Genomic DNA, 16,252 nt, shown 5'->3' on the forward strand with positions numbered 1-16,252 from the left:
TTTCCTCATATGTGGTGTCAGGGATAAGGTGGTATTAACTATCCCAGGGCTCAGAACCCTGGAAAACATCACTCTGATTTGTTTGTTAGAAGTGACATGGGCGGGGGATCTGTCATTTTCATACTGTTGGAACCTCATGAATGACTAAGAAGTTTCTTCCGATTATGATACTTAATTTGTCCTTGCGCTTCCACAAGTAAACAATATCTTGTAATCTAATCAACAGTGGGCATTTGGGAAATGGTGATTTTTTTTTTTTCTTTGTAGGGTGTCTGGGTGGCTCAGTTGGCTAAGCATCTGCCTTGGGCTCAGGTCATGATCCCAGGGTCCTGGGATGGAGCCCCACATGTAGCTTCCTGCTCTATGGGGAGTCTGCTTCTCCCTCTATCCTTCCACCCTGCTCGTGATCTCTTTCTCTCCCTCTAATAAATAAAATCTTCAAAAAATTAATTTCTTCTTTGTTTTGGCCTGTGGAAAACCCAGAACTCAATTTGGAATCTACTGCTCAGAACTGTAAAGAATTTCATGGTGTGTGCGTTGTGTATTATGTTTACCGCAATGGTGTATTTTTTTACATTTATTTAATAATTGGCCAGATTTACTAAATTTCTTCTTACTTTGATAGTTGAATTAGATGTCTTTTTAGGCACTTCCTTTTAATTTAGTTGTTTACAGTATGCCTGATTAAAAGAAAACCTGAACTGTATACTCAAGCACTGAAAAAGGATATGCTAGTGGATTACGACAAGACAGAATTTCTGTAACCTTTGTGGTTGCATAAAACATACTGGACAGTTAACCCTAACTAACAGTGTAGCCTAATCCCTTCTTTTTATAACTTTCGATCCTTTGTTCTCCTTTAAGATTCAGCCCAAACTACATCTCTTTTCAAAAGCCTTTTTAACAAACAATTCGGGTTTTATTCTTTGGGGTGTGTGTGTGTGTGTGTGTGTTTATTTTATTTATTTACTTATTTTAAAAAGATTTTATTTATTTATTTGACAGAGATCACAAGTAGGCAGAGAAGCAGGCAGAGAGAGGGGAGGAAGCAGTCAGCAGTCTCCCTGCTGAGCAGAGAGCCTGATATAGGGCTTGATCCCAGGACCCTGGGATCATGACCCAAGCTGAAAGCAGAGGCTTTAACCCACTGAGCCACCCAGGCATCCCTGGGTTTTTTTTTTGTTGTTGTTGTTTGACTTGGGGCATGCCAGCATGAGGAACAGCACCATCCCATTTCCCAGAAAAATGTGTTTTTAAAAAAAAGTATATTTTAAATTAAAGTCTTTGGAAAAAGGTCCTAAGGGCATATGGCAAATAAAAACATTTATTCAAGAAAATCTACAAAACATTGATAAGTTAGTTTGTGGTGTTGGAAGCAACCCTTGCTTATTCCGCCCACTCTCAGAGGTCAGGAACTGGAGAACTATCTTCCGGACTAACACAACCCAGAACGCAAGCCGCCCTCTCCTTCTCCCTCTCCCTCTCCCCCTCTTGACTAGGCTTCTAGTCAAGGGCTCTATACCCAGGAGAGGCGGGATGTTAGCCTTTCTCATCCCGCTCAGCTCAGATCCCTGTTGCTGAGACTAAGTTTTGGGCAACTGCGGGTGGGGCCTGCTTTCTTCCACCAAGTCCCTAATCACGTGACCTAATTCTACATTGGACCAAGCATCCCTGAGAATCCTGGGCCCTGATCCTCCTTCCGTGGTACATAAGGAGAGTTTCATGCTGAGAGAAGTGAACCAGGGGGGACTCAGGTCTACTCCCCCCCACTATCTCACACACCCTCTACCCCCCCCCACAGGACCCTCCAATGCTACGGCAGAGTGTCCCTAGGAAGGAAGCATCAGAGCCATGGCTCAGTCATTCGGTCCAGGCATGGGCAGGATGGTGAAAATATAAAGCAGAGAGCTCTGAACCTTTCAGAAAGAACGAATTGCATTTTACAGGAATGTGGAAAAGTTGAAGCCCAAGTGGTGATCTCAAAGTAGTGGAGGTGGTTGCTAGTTGGTGGAGACCATCCAAGGAGCCAAGGACTTCTTTTTTCTGTGACTGAAGAGCTATAGTCCCTGCCTCAGTCTTCACAGGGGTATTTCTTCCTCTTACCATGTCTTCTACTTTTCTAATAAAAACAGTGGTTACTAGACCTAGGACCTTACCCAGGTAATGTAGGATGATCTCATTTTACAATCTATAATTTAATTACATCTGCAAATACTCTCCTTTTTTCCAAATAGCCTATTCATTGGTTTCTGGGGTTAGGACCAGGACCCTGGAAATAACTTTTGGGGGGGGGGGCACCGTTTAAACCACTATATTCCCTCTTCCCCAATTCTAGGTCATTTGTGACTAAAGAGGACAATACTCTTCCCAAACCAGTTCCTGTCTGAAAAAAACAAGGATATGTGAGATTTACTTGTCCAAGCTTCTTTCAATTCATTTTTCCACATATAAAAGCTCAAGGATGTTTAAAAAGCTCATAACTCCCTCGTGAGATGTTTGATAACACCCTTTTGTTATGCATTCATTTCCTTTTTCATCATTCTTTAGTTATCCAGTAAATAATTTCATTTGTATTCCCCGTTACTGAGCACAGATATAAGCAAGGAATCCACAGGACCCTAGCATTATAAGGGTTAGCTGACACCTTCATCCGTCCTGCAAAATACTCCTTTACAAAATTCTGCAGAAGATCCCAGGAGGCGGAGACACAGTCCTACAGTCACGGGAAGGATTTAAACAAGGAAATGACCTTTGAATTAGCTTTAAATAATGAACAGAAGTCTCCTAGGTGAAGAAAGGTGTACAAATCCTTGAGACAGAGCCACATCTGAAAGCCTAGAAGCCTAGAGTGGATGCCATCACCAATAAATCAGTAGCCCCAGGGGAGAGTGTTTCCAGAGAAGTGACTGGTGGGGACACCAGGACACCAAGGTGAGACCAAATCAGGAAGAGTCTTCTGTTACATGCTGAGGAGTATGGGTTATATCGTGTGATTATGGTCAAGCCATTGACATATTCTTGATGAGATTTACAATTTTAAAATGTTAGCATAAAGCAGAGCAGGCAAGAAAAGTTAGGGTTCGTTTTATCTTGTTTTCCTAAGTATATGAGTATCCCAGAATTAGACCGATGGTTTCTTGAAACTGTTTAAACTGGAAGAGAAACAATATAAGAAGCACAAAAACTAGTGTGTCATGGCCCCCAAGTACCCCGCAAAGGTGTTACCAGATTCATCTACTACATTAGATGAACATGCACGATTGACATTCTTGCACGTGTCCAATTTAAGTGCTGAAGATTCACTTTTATCTAAATTAATGAAATGATGGCAGTTCAAATTTTAAAGATATTATAGAGCAATAAAATTAATTAGATAAGCTTCTGAGGAAATTATTCATGTCCTTTGTGACTGGCCCCAAAATGTTTGCTTTTCATCTGATACACAAACATTAAATCTAAAGATATTATAATGAGAAACCTGATTAGCATTCATTAAAGATTAATTTTCTAAACAGAAGAGATGCGACACAGTGGTCTGGAAGGAAAAGCCTGCTTCAGCTGGCCACAGAAGTCAGACTGTTTTCACATAACGTTGGGAGGGAAAAACACACACACACACACACACACACACACACACAAAACATGAACCGGCACCTAGTGTAAACAACTCCTTGACTTCTACCATTTGCATTGTACTGACTTCCTGTCACCTCTCTGTCACAGAGAGTCATGAATTGCCCATTAATTTTGCCCTTTTATAATCAAAGGTAATGGAATACTGCCAAGTCTAAGTTACTTGGGGATTTGCTTCTAACTAGTTTCCATGAGCTGTTTTTGCAGGCATCGATTGAAATAAACAGCCTCTCTTTTTCAGGCTATAACAGGAAAAAAAAAATGATTTGACAAATTTAGATATACTGGTGGGGCTCCATAAAGAAATCTTGAGCCCTCTACAAGGAGAGGGTGGAAGCCATAAGCAGTAAATTACAGGCAACAGGGGAGTGCAAAATAAGAGAATTTATAATTGAATAGGGATGAGAGGCACGGTGGAGGTTTATAAAATAGGAAGATTATAGGAACTGAATATTTGCTAGAAAAGATAGCAAGTTAGGAAATGTGAAACAAAACTGAGGAAAATGTGAAAGAATGTCTTGGAAAATAATTTCAGCAGCAGATTTTGCTTCTCTTGTGGCTAAAGAAAAAACTTCTTGAGAAATATTATGCCCATCAGTGATACGGTAATTTCTAAATTGCTGGTGGATGGTTAACCAATCTATAGGTTATTAAATAGGAACAGCCTAGAATATAATTAACCAATGGATACCAGCAGGTTAGAAATGCTCCTGGGGATATTGGGTTTTTCTCCTGACAATATTATTCTTGTGTGTTACCCTTTCACTGTCATGGCAACAGTATTGATGGGTTGGTTCAAACAGTCTTTCGACCCCTTTCCATATATACCAAGAAATTTCTGCCTTCTAAAATGCATCAAGGGAGCAGCTGACCACCAGAATTTCCATAATTTTTCGTCGTAGTATTATGAAAATTTCAGCAAGCCAGACTATGAGGAGGAGGGATTCTATTTTACTCCTTAAAAATCTGTCCTATTTACAGAGTTGTTTCGAATTACACTGGAACTTCAGTCAGATGGGGGCTTTAGTATCAAATAAATCTTATAAGTCATACTTTTCTATTACCTAAATAGTAGTGCTCTCAAGAAAGGGAGAGAAGCACTCTCTCTGCCTGAGAAAGTTGTGGACTTAGATATATTTCACAATGGCTTCAACTCCCTGGAGAAAAGGATCCCTGAGCATGACTTTGGTTCAAGTCTTCACTGACCTTTGGTTTTCCTGACTGCTAAAAAGCACGCTATCTGGCTACAGCAAGTTCTAGCGCTCTCCGAATGGGGAGAAAATGCACAGCTCCTTTATTACATTCATCTTCTATGAACCTGGAAATTGCAGAGTCCTATGTAATCACATGGCAAGTTCTCCACTCTACCCTTTTCCTAACTATCTACAGTAACCTTCATGATCCTTTTTGTCAGATCAAGAGTTGAGGTCCTTAAAACTAAGTGGTTTATGGTTGTAACATTTTGATGCCACGGGAAAAAGTTTTCAAACCACTGACATGAGCACTAACTTTTTGAACCTCTTGGATTCTGTCTTTTTATTAAATGTAAAAGTTTAATGGTCACATAAAGAAACACATAAAACAACTATGACTGTTTTTTAAAATTTTTTTTTAAGATTTTATTTATTTATTTGAGAGAGAGAGCACAAGTAGGCAGAGAGGCAGGTAGAGAGAGAGGAGGAAGCAGGCTCTCCGCTGAGCAGAGAGCTTGATGTGGGGCTCGATCCCAGGACCCTGAGACCACGACCTGAGCCAAAAGCAGAGGCTTTAACCCACGGAGCCATCCAGGTGCCCCTCTACGACTGTTTATAAATGAAAAGTCAATACTAATGAGAAGAGAACTGTTACACTTTCCATTTTTCTATTAACATCCGTTATAAAATATTACTTTTAGTTGTTGAGGCTTAGAAATTTGGTTTCCTCTATTGACTGCATGCTTTTTGGTTTTGTTTTTGCACGTATGTGTGTATACATGTGTGGTTTTAGTTTGTTTCATTTGAGGTATGCTGCTCGGTTCTACTGTGTATTGTTTTTGCCCAATCTGTAACTTAAATACTGATTTTTTTTTCTGGTAGTGTCCCAAATACATGTTTCTAGCTTTCTTACACAACTCCTCTTTCTCCCAGCTGTAACAGATAAGGAAATAAAATTCTGTGTTGAGTTTATAACTCCCATGTCCTCTTTGGTAACCTAAGTCATCTTGGCAAAAAAATCTCTCAATCTACTCTGCTAACAAAATTGCATTATGCCTCTATTATCCAATCCTCAGTGGTGTTTCTTTTCCCTCTAATTATTTCAAATAGGATTGATTCAAGATTATTGGGACTGAGTATCTTGAAATTATTTTGACAATGCAATTCAGTTTAAATCCCTTATATATTCAGATCTTAATTAGAGGGACTCACACTTAGAGAGGGATTAAAGTAAAGATGTAGCCAATATTCCGTTTAAATGTTCATTCAGTACCAGTTTACAACAGTTGTGCCCCAATACAGACATGCGTATGTACATGCACGCACACAAGACCAAATACACTTTCGTTAGAGAAGAAAACTAATACTGTCAACTTCCCAGCCTTTGTTGCATGATCTGTTACGTAGTCTTTGGGTTTCGTTGGGTTATTGTGAAGATACTTTCTCTCAGATGTAAATCTGATCTTAGGGAATGTAAGCACTGAAATCAATCTGTATAACGTAAATATCTTACTATGTAGTAAAGAACTGTCCATTCTTGAACATCCAATCAGTCTAAAATAAGGGTATATTATAGACTCCAATCATCTTGTCCCTATTTACTCAAAGCTAAGAAGTGGTAAAGCTGAACAGGAATCCAGGGCACTGTGACCAACAAATAAGGAAACAGACACAAAACTAACTAATAAAATATATAACTTATAAAACATAATCCTAGAGTAGCATATTTTCAGAATGAATTTCTTCTCAAGCGATATGACCATAATAAACCAATAAACAAATTTTAAAAAGGTTTGATGTTTCCATTATCATGAAATTTTCTATTAGTGAATTTATATATAAAAACATAATAGCCGTATTAAGAAAACAAAAACAAAAACAAAAAACGGGATGACTCCGTTAAGTTTTTGGTGTGGGGTCAACTTTTGTACTTGAAGTCAGCTATGCAAACAATAAAGCATATAAATCTTAAGATTTTATTCCAGTAGAATTTTATAACATGAACAAACCCCTGTAACCAGCTTCCAGATCAATATACCAGCATATCAGTACCAACTCCCCCAAAGCCTCTCATGTACCCCATGCCAGTCACTATGACTCTTACAGTAACCCTTCTCTTACTAAATGTGACATTAAATTGCTTTCTTCAGAATATTATAAATATTGAATTATTATACACATGGGCTTCTTTATCTCAATATAGTATTACTTGTCAAAATGATTCCCATAGTTGTTTATAACTATAGCACATATTCCCCATGGTTGGGAAAATAATTTGAATAAATATACCACAATTTATTTTTTTCTCGTACTGATGGATATTTGGGTATTTCAGTTTCAGGCTGTTTGAAAAGTATTACTATAAATATTTTATGTATATCTTTTGGTGCATAGATACATGAATTGAGCTATCTTGTGTACTTAGAAATAAAGTGAAAGATGATAACAGTCTTTCAACTTAAGTGTATGTGTCCAAATATTTGCCTAATGTGGATATACTACTTTACACTCTGACCAGCAATGTGTAGAAGTTCAGGTCACTGCAGGTCTAGAAGAACACTTGGTACAGCCAGTTACTTATTACTCATTTGTAATGTTAGTCATTGTCAAGATACATAACTATATTGTATTTGTCTTAACCTGCAAAATTTTGATCATTTGATGCTAAGAAACTATGATGGTAAGATGGCGACTTGGATATCCTCTTCTGTGAAGTCCTTGTTCAGGTTCTTGCCATTTTATAATGGGGTTTTTATGTTTTCCTAATGGATATGCACATTATATGTTATGAATATGAGTCCTTTGTTACATAGGATATCAACATATTTTCTCCCACTGTCTGGTTTGATTTTTCACTCTCTTCGGAGACACCACCTCTGTAATTTCTCTTACTAATGGTTTGTAGGTTTCTGTTCAAAGGTCCTTTACATCCTTCTTTAGATGGTGTCACTATTTACTGGAAGTCTTTTTACTAAGTAGTATCTTTATTTTCTCTATTACTAGAAAATAATGTCTGAGTATTTTAGAACTCTAATCACGTCAACTTAAGAGTTTAACTACAGATATCTTTTTAATTTTTATTTCTTCAATCAATCATGTTGTCTGTGAAGATTGGCAACTTTATTTCTCCCTTTCTGATATTTTCACTTTTATTTGTTACTTTTATCTTACTGTAATGGCTAAAACCTTCAGTATAATTGAATAAAGTAGCAGTAGTAGACAACTTTATCTCATTTCCAATTACAGGGAGAAAGCTTTCTCTCTTGTGTACCATTAAACCTCATATTTGCTATTTTTTTTTGTAGCTACCCTTTATCAGATTAAATCCCCTATTTCTAGGGTGCAGAGAGCTTTTTTCATGAATAAGAGATGAATATATAATCTTTTCTGCATCTGTTGAGATGGATGATAGGATTTTAGTTTTTTTCTCTCAATATTTTAATTTACATTAATAAGATTCTTTTCAAATGTTATAGCCTACATTGTATTACCTGGTTATAGTATTATATTTTCATATTAGTGGTACTGATTTGCTAATAAATTATGTAGAATTTTGTTTATGAGAAGCAGATTATTTAGTCTCCTTTTCTGTAATATGCTCATCAGGTTTTAGCACTAAGATTAGGCTGGCTTCAGGACATGAAGTAGAAACTGCTCTGTCTTTTACTTCTCTCTGAGGAAGCTTGAGTCTGGTTTATTTGGGCATGGCAATTTGTATTAAAAGTTAGTAATTTTGGATTCATTTTATTCAGTAGAGAAAGTGATAAACCTTTTTTCGCTTTTCTGGTATTTATGCCAGTTTGCAAAGACTACATTTTTAACTTACAAGCCTCTGTCATACTTAGTTTAAAACTTGTGGGCATAAATAAGTCCATAATGTCCAATTACTATCTTTTTAACATCTATGGAGTCTGTAATAATGTCTCCTTCTTCATTTCCGATATTGGTAACTTGTACCTTTTCTATTTTTCCTTGCAAGATTCAGTTAACTTTATTCATCTTTACAAATGAACAGCTTTTATTTCTGGTGAATTTCTCTACAGTATCTGTTTCCAGTTTCATTATATTCCCTCCTATATTTATTTACAAAGATTTATTCATTCAAGAGTGGGGTGGGGGGAGGGACTGAGGGAGAGAGACAGAGAGACAGAGAGAGAGAGAGAGGTCTCAAGCAGACTTTGTGCTGAGCATGAGCTTAATGTGGAATTAGAATCTAAGACCCTGAAATCTTGACCTGAGTGGAAAACAAGACATGGATGCTTTTCTTTTCTTTTTTTTAAGATTTTATTTATTTATTTAACACAGAGAGAGAGAGATCACAAGTAGGCAGAGAGGCAGGCAGAGAGTGACAGGGGGAAGCAGGCTCCCTGATGAGCAGAGAGCCCAATGCAGGACTCAATCCCAGGACCCTGGGATCATGACCTGAGCTGAAGTCAGAGGCTTAACCCACTGAGCCACCCAGGTGCCCCCAAGACGTGGATGCTTAACCAACTGTGCCACCCAAGCACTCCCATCCTATATTTATTTCCACATTTCTCCTAGTTTTTAGATTTCTGTTCACTTTTAGCCTATGGAAGCAGGTGCTTAGGTAACTGACTTTTAGTATTTCTTTTTTTCCAGTATAGACATTTCAGACTCTTTTTCCTCTAGCCTCTCTGTTAGCTATGTCCCACAAGGTTTGCCATGTCATGATTCTGTTATCTTTGATTTTTAAAATGTGCTAATTTCCTTTGTGATTTTATTCTACTATCCATGGATTAATTAAAAGTGTATGGCTTAATTTCCAATACTTGGGGATACTTTTAGTTGTGCATGTGTGTGTGTGTATTGCTTTTTTTTTTTTTTTTTTCTGGTTGAATTCCATTGTGGTAGAAAAGCATACTCTGCATTAGTAGAGACTTGCTTTATGGCCCAGTTTCTAGACATTGTGGTTAAATATTTCAAGTATGTTTGAGCAGAACATGTTCTGTAATTTTGAGGGCAGTGCTTTAGACCTTTCAATTAGAAGAGATTACAGATGAGAATATCAAAACACTATCCTTGTAATTTTGTTTTTGTTGTTTTGGGTTTTTTTGGGGGGGTAGTTGTTTGATTAGTAGAATTGGGGGTTAAACTTTTCATCTACCTCTGTCAGTTTATTTTTCCCTTTGTTTTTGCCATTTTTTTAAAAAAAAAACTTTATATACTTAGGAAATAGAACATATAAATAAAAGATTTTTCTATCATCCTGATGAATTTAATCATTGATCATTATGAAAATTTTCTCTTTATTTTCGGTAATACTTCTTTCTTCTTACTCTTTAGCTGAACTACTTTGCTTTGGTTTGAACTGGCATGATTGAGCGTCCTTTAATGCTCAGTCCTTATGTGTCCTTGATTGATTTCACTCAGATGTGGAATTTAGGAAATAAAACAGATGAACAAGGCGGGGGGGAAGAGTTAAGAGTTAAGAGACTCTTAACTATAGAGAACAAACTGAGGGTTGCTAGAGGGAAGTGGGGCCGGGGAATGGACTAAATGGGTGCTGGGTATTAAGGAGGGCACTTACTATGATGAGCACTGGGAGTTAACATTTAAGTGATGAATCACTGAATTGTGCTCCTGAAACCAATATTACAGTATTTGTTAACTAGCTGGAATTTAAGTAAAAATGTGAGGGAAAAGAAAAAAAACATTATCAGAGTAGATAAAAAATGTGATTCAAATATTAGCTGCTTTTGATTCTCTTCTGAAAACTAAAGAATATTAATTAAAGTGTGTAGCTTATTAACATTTAATGTGATTATTTATATATCTGGGTATTAATTTTTTTTTTTTATTTCTTTTCAGCGTGACAGTATTCACTGTTTTTGCACCACACCCCGTGCTCCATGCAATCCGTGCCAAGCGGTGGGTATTAAGGAGAGCACGTATTGAATGGGTTTTAATTTTTTATATTTTCCATTCATCAGTTCTGTATTATTTTCCCTTTCTATGTTCTTTTGGATTGATTAATTTCTTCCATTTCCCCATTAGCCAATTAGTTACATAGACTGCTATTAATATTTAGTTATAAGCTTAAATATCATATTTTTATATTAATACCAGTATAGGTAACAGGGTTTTTTAATTTCAGTTTTACTATATAATGACTCCAGAATTCTATATATTACTCAGTGCCCGTCAAGAGAAGTGTACTCTTAATCCCCTTCATCTATTTCACTCATCCCCTGCTCCAGCTCACCTCTGGTAACTATCTGGTCCCAGTAGTTAAGAGTGTGGTTTTCGGTTTGTCTCTTTATCTCCCTTTGTTTTGTTTCCCAAATCCCACATATGAGTGAAATCATGTGGTTTTTGTCTTTCTCTGACTTACTTCACTCAGCATTATACTCTCTAGATCCATCTATGTCATTGAAAATGGCAAGATTTCATTTTTTATTATGGCTGATTTATTTATATATATGTATAAATTATGAAATATATGTAATTTATAAATATAAAATATAAGTGTGTATATAGATATGCACACACACACAAATACTTCTTTATCCATTCATCTATCAGTGGGCACTTGGATTGCTTCCAAAATCCAGCGATTGTGAATAATGCTGCGGAAAATACAGGGGTGCATATAGCTTTTCAAATCAGTGTTTTTGTATTCTTTAGGTAAATACCCAGTCGTGTGATTAATGGGTCATAGGGTAGTTGGATTTTTAATTTTTTCAGGATCCTCCATAATTTTTTCCACAGTCACTACATCCATTTGCTTTCCCACCAACTGTGCAAAAAGGTTCCTTTTTCTCCACATCCTCACCAAAACTTGTTTGTTGTTTTTCATTTCAGCCATTCTGACAGGCATGAGGCAATGTCTCATGGTACTTTTGATTTGCATTTCCCTGACGATGAGTGATGGTGAGCATCTTTTCATGTGTCTCTTGGCCATCTGCATTTCTTCTTTAGAGAACTATGTGTTCATGTATTCCATCCTTGTTTTTTTTTAACTGGATTATTTGTTTTTGGGGTGTTGATTTAAGTTATTATTATATTTTGATACTAACCCTTTATTGGCTATGTCATTTGGCATTCAGTGGGCTGTCTTTTAGTCGATAGTCTGCTTTGCTATGCAAAAGCTTTTAATTTTGATGTAGTCTAAACAACTTATATTTGCTTTTACTTCCCCTGCTTTAGGAAATACATTTAAAAAAAAGTTATGGCCAAATTCAGAGAAATTACTGTCTGTGGTCTTTTCTAGGATTTTTAGTTTCAGGTACCACATATAAGTACTTAATCTGTGTGTACGATATGAAAGAAATTCATCCAGTTTCATTCTATTGCATGTACCTGTCCAGACTTCCCAGCACCATTTGTTAGAGACAGCCTTTTCCCCTTTGTCAAAGATAAACTGACCATATAATTGTCAGTTTAATTCTGGACTTTCTATTCTGCTCCACTGATGTATTCATCCATTAATTTGTGTGTGTGTGTGTGTGTGTGTGTGTGCTAGTAGCACACTGTTTTGATTACTACCCTCTGTAGTAGAACTTGAAGTCTAGAATGGTGATGCCTCCAGTTTAGCTCTTCTTTTTCAAGGTTGCTTTAGCTATTGGGAGCCTGGATGGCCCAGTAGGTTAAGCATCTGACTCTTGTTTTCAGGTCCTGCTGAGTAGTGAGACAGTGCCCTATGTTCAGTTCCACTCTGAGCATGGAGCCTGCTTAAGATTCTCCCTCTGTCCCAACCCCCACTGCCCTGCTGTTCTTTCTCTCTAAAAGAGGGGGGGAAGATTACTTTGGCTATTGGGGTGTTTTGTGGTTCCTTACAAACTTTAGAATTATTTGTTTCATTTCCATGAAAAATGCTGGTGGTATTTTGATAGGGATTACATTAAATCTATAGATTGTTTTGGGCAATATGGACATTTTAACAATATTAGTCTTCTAGTACATGAGTATTTAATGTCTTATTATTTATTTGTGTCTTCAATTTCTTTCATCAGTGTTTTATTAGTTTTCAGAGTATAAGTCTTTGACCTCCTTGGTGAAGTTTATTCCTAGACATTTTATAATTTTGTGTGCAATTATAAATGGGATTGTTTTCTTAATTTCTCTACCTCCTCATTATCAGCATATAAAAATGCATTTGATTTTTGTACATTGATTTGGTATAATGTGACATTACTGAATTCATTGCTCAATTGTGGCCATTTTTTTGGTGGAATCTTTAGGGTTTTCTCTATACAGTATAATGTCAACTGCAAATAGTGGACCTTTTACTTCTTCTTCCTTACCAGTCTGGATGCAATTTATTTCTTTTTGTTGTCTGATTGCTGTGTCTAGGACTTTCCATTACTATACTGAGTAAAAGTGATGAGAGTGAACATCCTTATCTTGTTCCTGACCTCAAGGGAAAAGCTCTCCGTTTTTCCACATTGAGTATGCTGTTCACTGTGGGGTTTTTGTAGCTAGCCTTTATTATGTTTAGGTCTGTTCCCTCTAAACCTACTATGTTGGGGGTTTTGATCATGAGTGGATGTGGTAGTTGGTCTAGTGCCTCTTCTGTGTATATGGAAATGATCATACGGGTTTTATGCTTTCTCTTCATGATGTTATTTGTGACATTGATTAATTTACAAATATTGATAAATATTCAGTAAATTCCAGTTGATTATGGCGAATTATTTTTCATTTTTTAAAATGTATTACTGTGTTAACTGATAGTATTTTACTTAAGATATTTGCATCTGTTTTTATCAGAGATCATGGCCTATAATTTTTTTTTTTAAGTAGTGTCATTATCTAGTTTTGGTATCAGGATAATGCTGGCCTCATAATGAATTTGGGAGCTGTCCTTCCTCTTCAGTTTTCTGCAGTAGTTTGAGAAACAGACATGTTAACTGTCGTTTAAATGTTTGGTAGAAATGAGCTGTGAAGCTGTCTGTCCTGGACTTTGGCTTGGTGGGAGTTTTGGGATTACTGATTTAATTCCATGGCTGGTAACTGGTCTGTTCAAATTTTCTAATTTTTTCTGCTTCAGCTTTGGCAGGTGACATGTTTCTAAGAATATGTTTGTAGGATATGTGTCTAGGAATATCCGTTTCTTGTAGGTTGTCGAATTTGTTGACGTAACATTTTTCATAATATTCTCCCATAATCTCTCCTGTATCTGTAATGTTGGTTGTTATGTCTACTCTGTTATTTTTGAATATGAGTCCTCTCTCTCTCTCTCTTTCTCTCCTTTTTTTGATGATTTAAGTAAAAGTTAATCAGTTTGTTGATCTTTCCAGAGAACCAGGTCCTGGTTTCATTGATTTTCTATTCTACTGTACTCCACTCCACTCCATCCCATTCTCCTTTTAGTTTCTACTCGTTCGTGCTCTAATCTGTATTTCCTCCCTTCTGCAAGTTTTGGGTTTTGTTTGTTCTTTTTCTAAGTCCTTTAGATATAAGGCTTGTTGCTTCAGATTCCTCTCGCTTCTTGAGGTAGGCATGTATTGCTATAAATTTTGTTCTGAGACCAGCTTTTGCTGCATCCTAAAGATTTTAGACCACTGTGTTTTCATTTTCATTTTTTTCCATATAATTTTTTATTTCTTCTTTGATTTCTAGGTTGAACCTTTGTTTAGTAGCACGTTACTTAACCTCCCTGTACCTGTGCTCTTTCCAGCCTCTTTTTCTTGTGCTTGATTTCTAGTTTCATGGCATTGTGCTTGGAAAGGATGCACTATATAACCTGGGTCTTTTTCAATTTGTTTTGCTTCTTTTGTGGCCTAATACGTGTTTTATTCTGGAGGATATACCTTGTGCACTTGAAAAGAATATATATTATGCTGTCTAGGAGGGGAACTTCTAAAGAAATCTGTTGGCTTCATCTGGTCCAAGGTGTCTTTCAAAGCCACTGTTTCCTTGTCGACTGCATGAATCACCTGTCCATAGATAAAGGATGTGGTGTTAAGGCCCCTTACTATTATTGTATTGCTAACGATCACTTCTTTTTATGATTGTTATTAACTCCTTTATGTATGTGGGTGCTCCCAGGTTGGGTGCCTACATATTTACAATCGCAATTATCATCTTGCTGGATTCTTCCCTTTATAACCTAATGTCCTTAGTGCCTCCTTGCGGTGTTTATAATCTATTTTGTCTGATGTTAGTATTGCTATCCTGGCTTTCTTTCCACATCTGTTTGCATGATGAATGCTTCCATCCCTTCACTTTCAATCGGCGTGTCTTTCTGTCTGAACGGAGTCTCTTGCAGACAGCATACAGAGGGATCTTGCTTTGATAATATTCTGTCACCAGTGTCCCCTTATTGGAGCATTCAAAGTAATTATTGAAAGGTATGTATTGCCATTTTGTTACTTGTTCTATGCTTGTTTTTATAGCTCTATTCTTTTCTTGTTGTCTTCTCTGACAATTAGTTGGCTTTCTTTAGTAGTATCTTTGGATTCCTTTCTCTTCATTTCTTGTTATTACTGGTTTTTCATTTTTGGTTACCGTTAAGGTTATATATAACATCCTAAGCATATTATAATCTATATTAACTTGATGGTTGCTTAAGTTTGAACCCATACTTCACTCATCTCCCCCGGCCCCCCACACACCTAAATTTTAGGTAAATGTATCATACTTTACACCCTGATTTTTTGAGTCTTAATAATTTTTTTCAGTGAACCGTAATTCATCGTTTATGCACCACACCCACTGCTCCATGCAATACGTGCCCTTCTTAATACCCACTACCAGGCTCACCCAACCCCCTACCCCGCTCCCCTCCAAAACCCCCCGTTTGTCCCTTAACTGATTTTTACAGATAAACTTATTTTTACTGCGTTTTTGCTTTGGACTTGGCTTACTCAGGGTTTTCCTTCCCACTCACAGTCCCCTCTACCATTTCATGAAGTGATAGTTTGGGGTCATAAACTTCTCAACCCTACCCCCACCCCCCACCTCTGCCCCAGGGAAACTCTTTATCTCTCCTTCTATTCTAAACGATAGCCTTATTGGATCAGGCATTTTTTGGTTGCCAGTTGGAGGGGGCATGTCCATAGAAGTGGGGGCAGTGGCGGTGCAGTGTAAGCAAGTTCGGTAGCAAGTATTGGCTCTGCGCTGGTTCTACCCCGGGTGGTCCTGTGTTGATGCTAGGGCATGAGGATGGGAAATGGTACCCGCCAGCTCCTCTGCTCCTGGAGAAGGCTTGGGAGGATCTGCGCCTCACATCGATGCGCGCTGAGATTAGTAAACCACTCCCACATCCCTGGGCTCCAGGTGATTTTCAAACTTCTGCTTCTGTGCTTGATTCCTGCAACCTATTTCCTGTGCTCTCTCTCTAAGAACAAAGATTCAGTCTCCTCAGGCCATCCTGGCTCTCTCAGAACTGAGTCCGCTGATGTCTTTAGAAGTTTTTAATTTTATTTTATCAGTACCGGTAACATACAGTGCTACATTAGTTA

At 37.3% G+C, this 16,252-nt stretch overlaps 1 protein-coding gene across 1 annotated transcript in view; it reads right to left on the bottom strand.

The window, feature by feature from the left end:
* The window catches only part of CDH8 (cadherin 8), a 379,478-nt gene that overhangs the window by 69,845 nt on the left and 293,381 nt on the right, over positions 1 to 16,252 (bottom strand). The window lies entirely within an intron of this gene.

This window comes from Mustela putorius, unplaced genomic scaffold (genome assembly GCF_011764305.1).
Source record: "Mustela putorius furo isolate JIRA1106 unplaced genomic scaffold, ASM1176430v1.1 tig00000174_pilon_pilon_pilon, whole genome shotgun sequence".
Classification (NCBI taxonomy): Eukaryota; Metazoa; Chordata; class Mammalia; order Carnivora; family Mustelidae; genus Mustela; species Mustela putorius.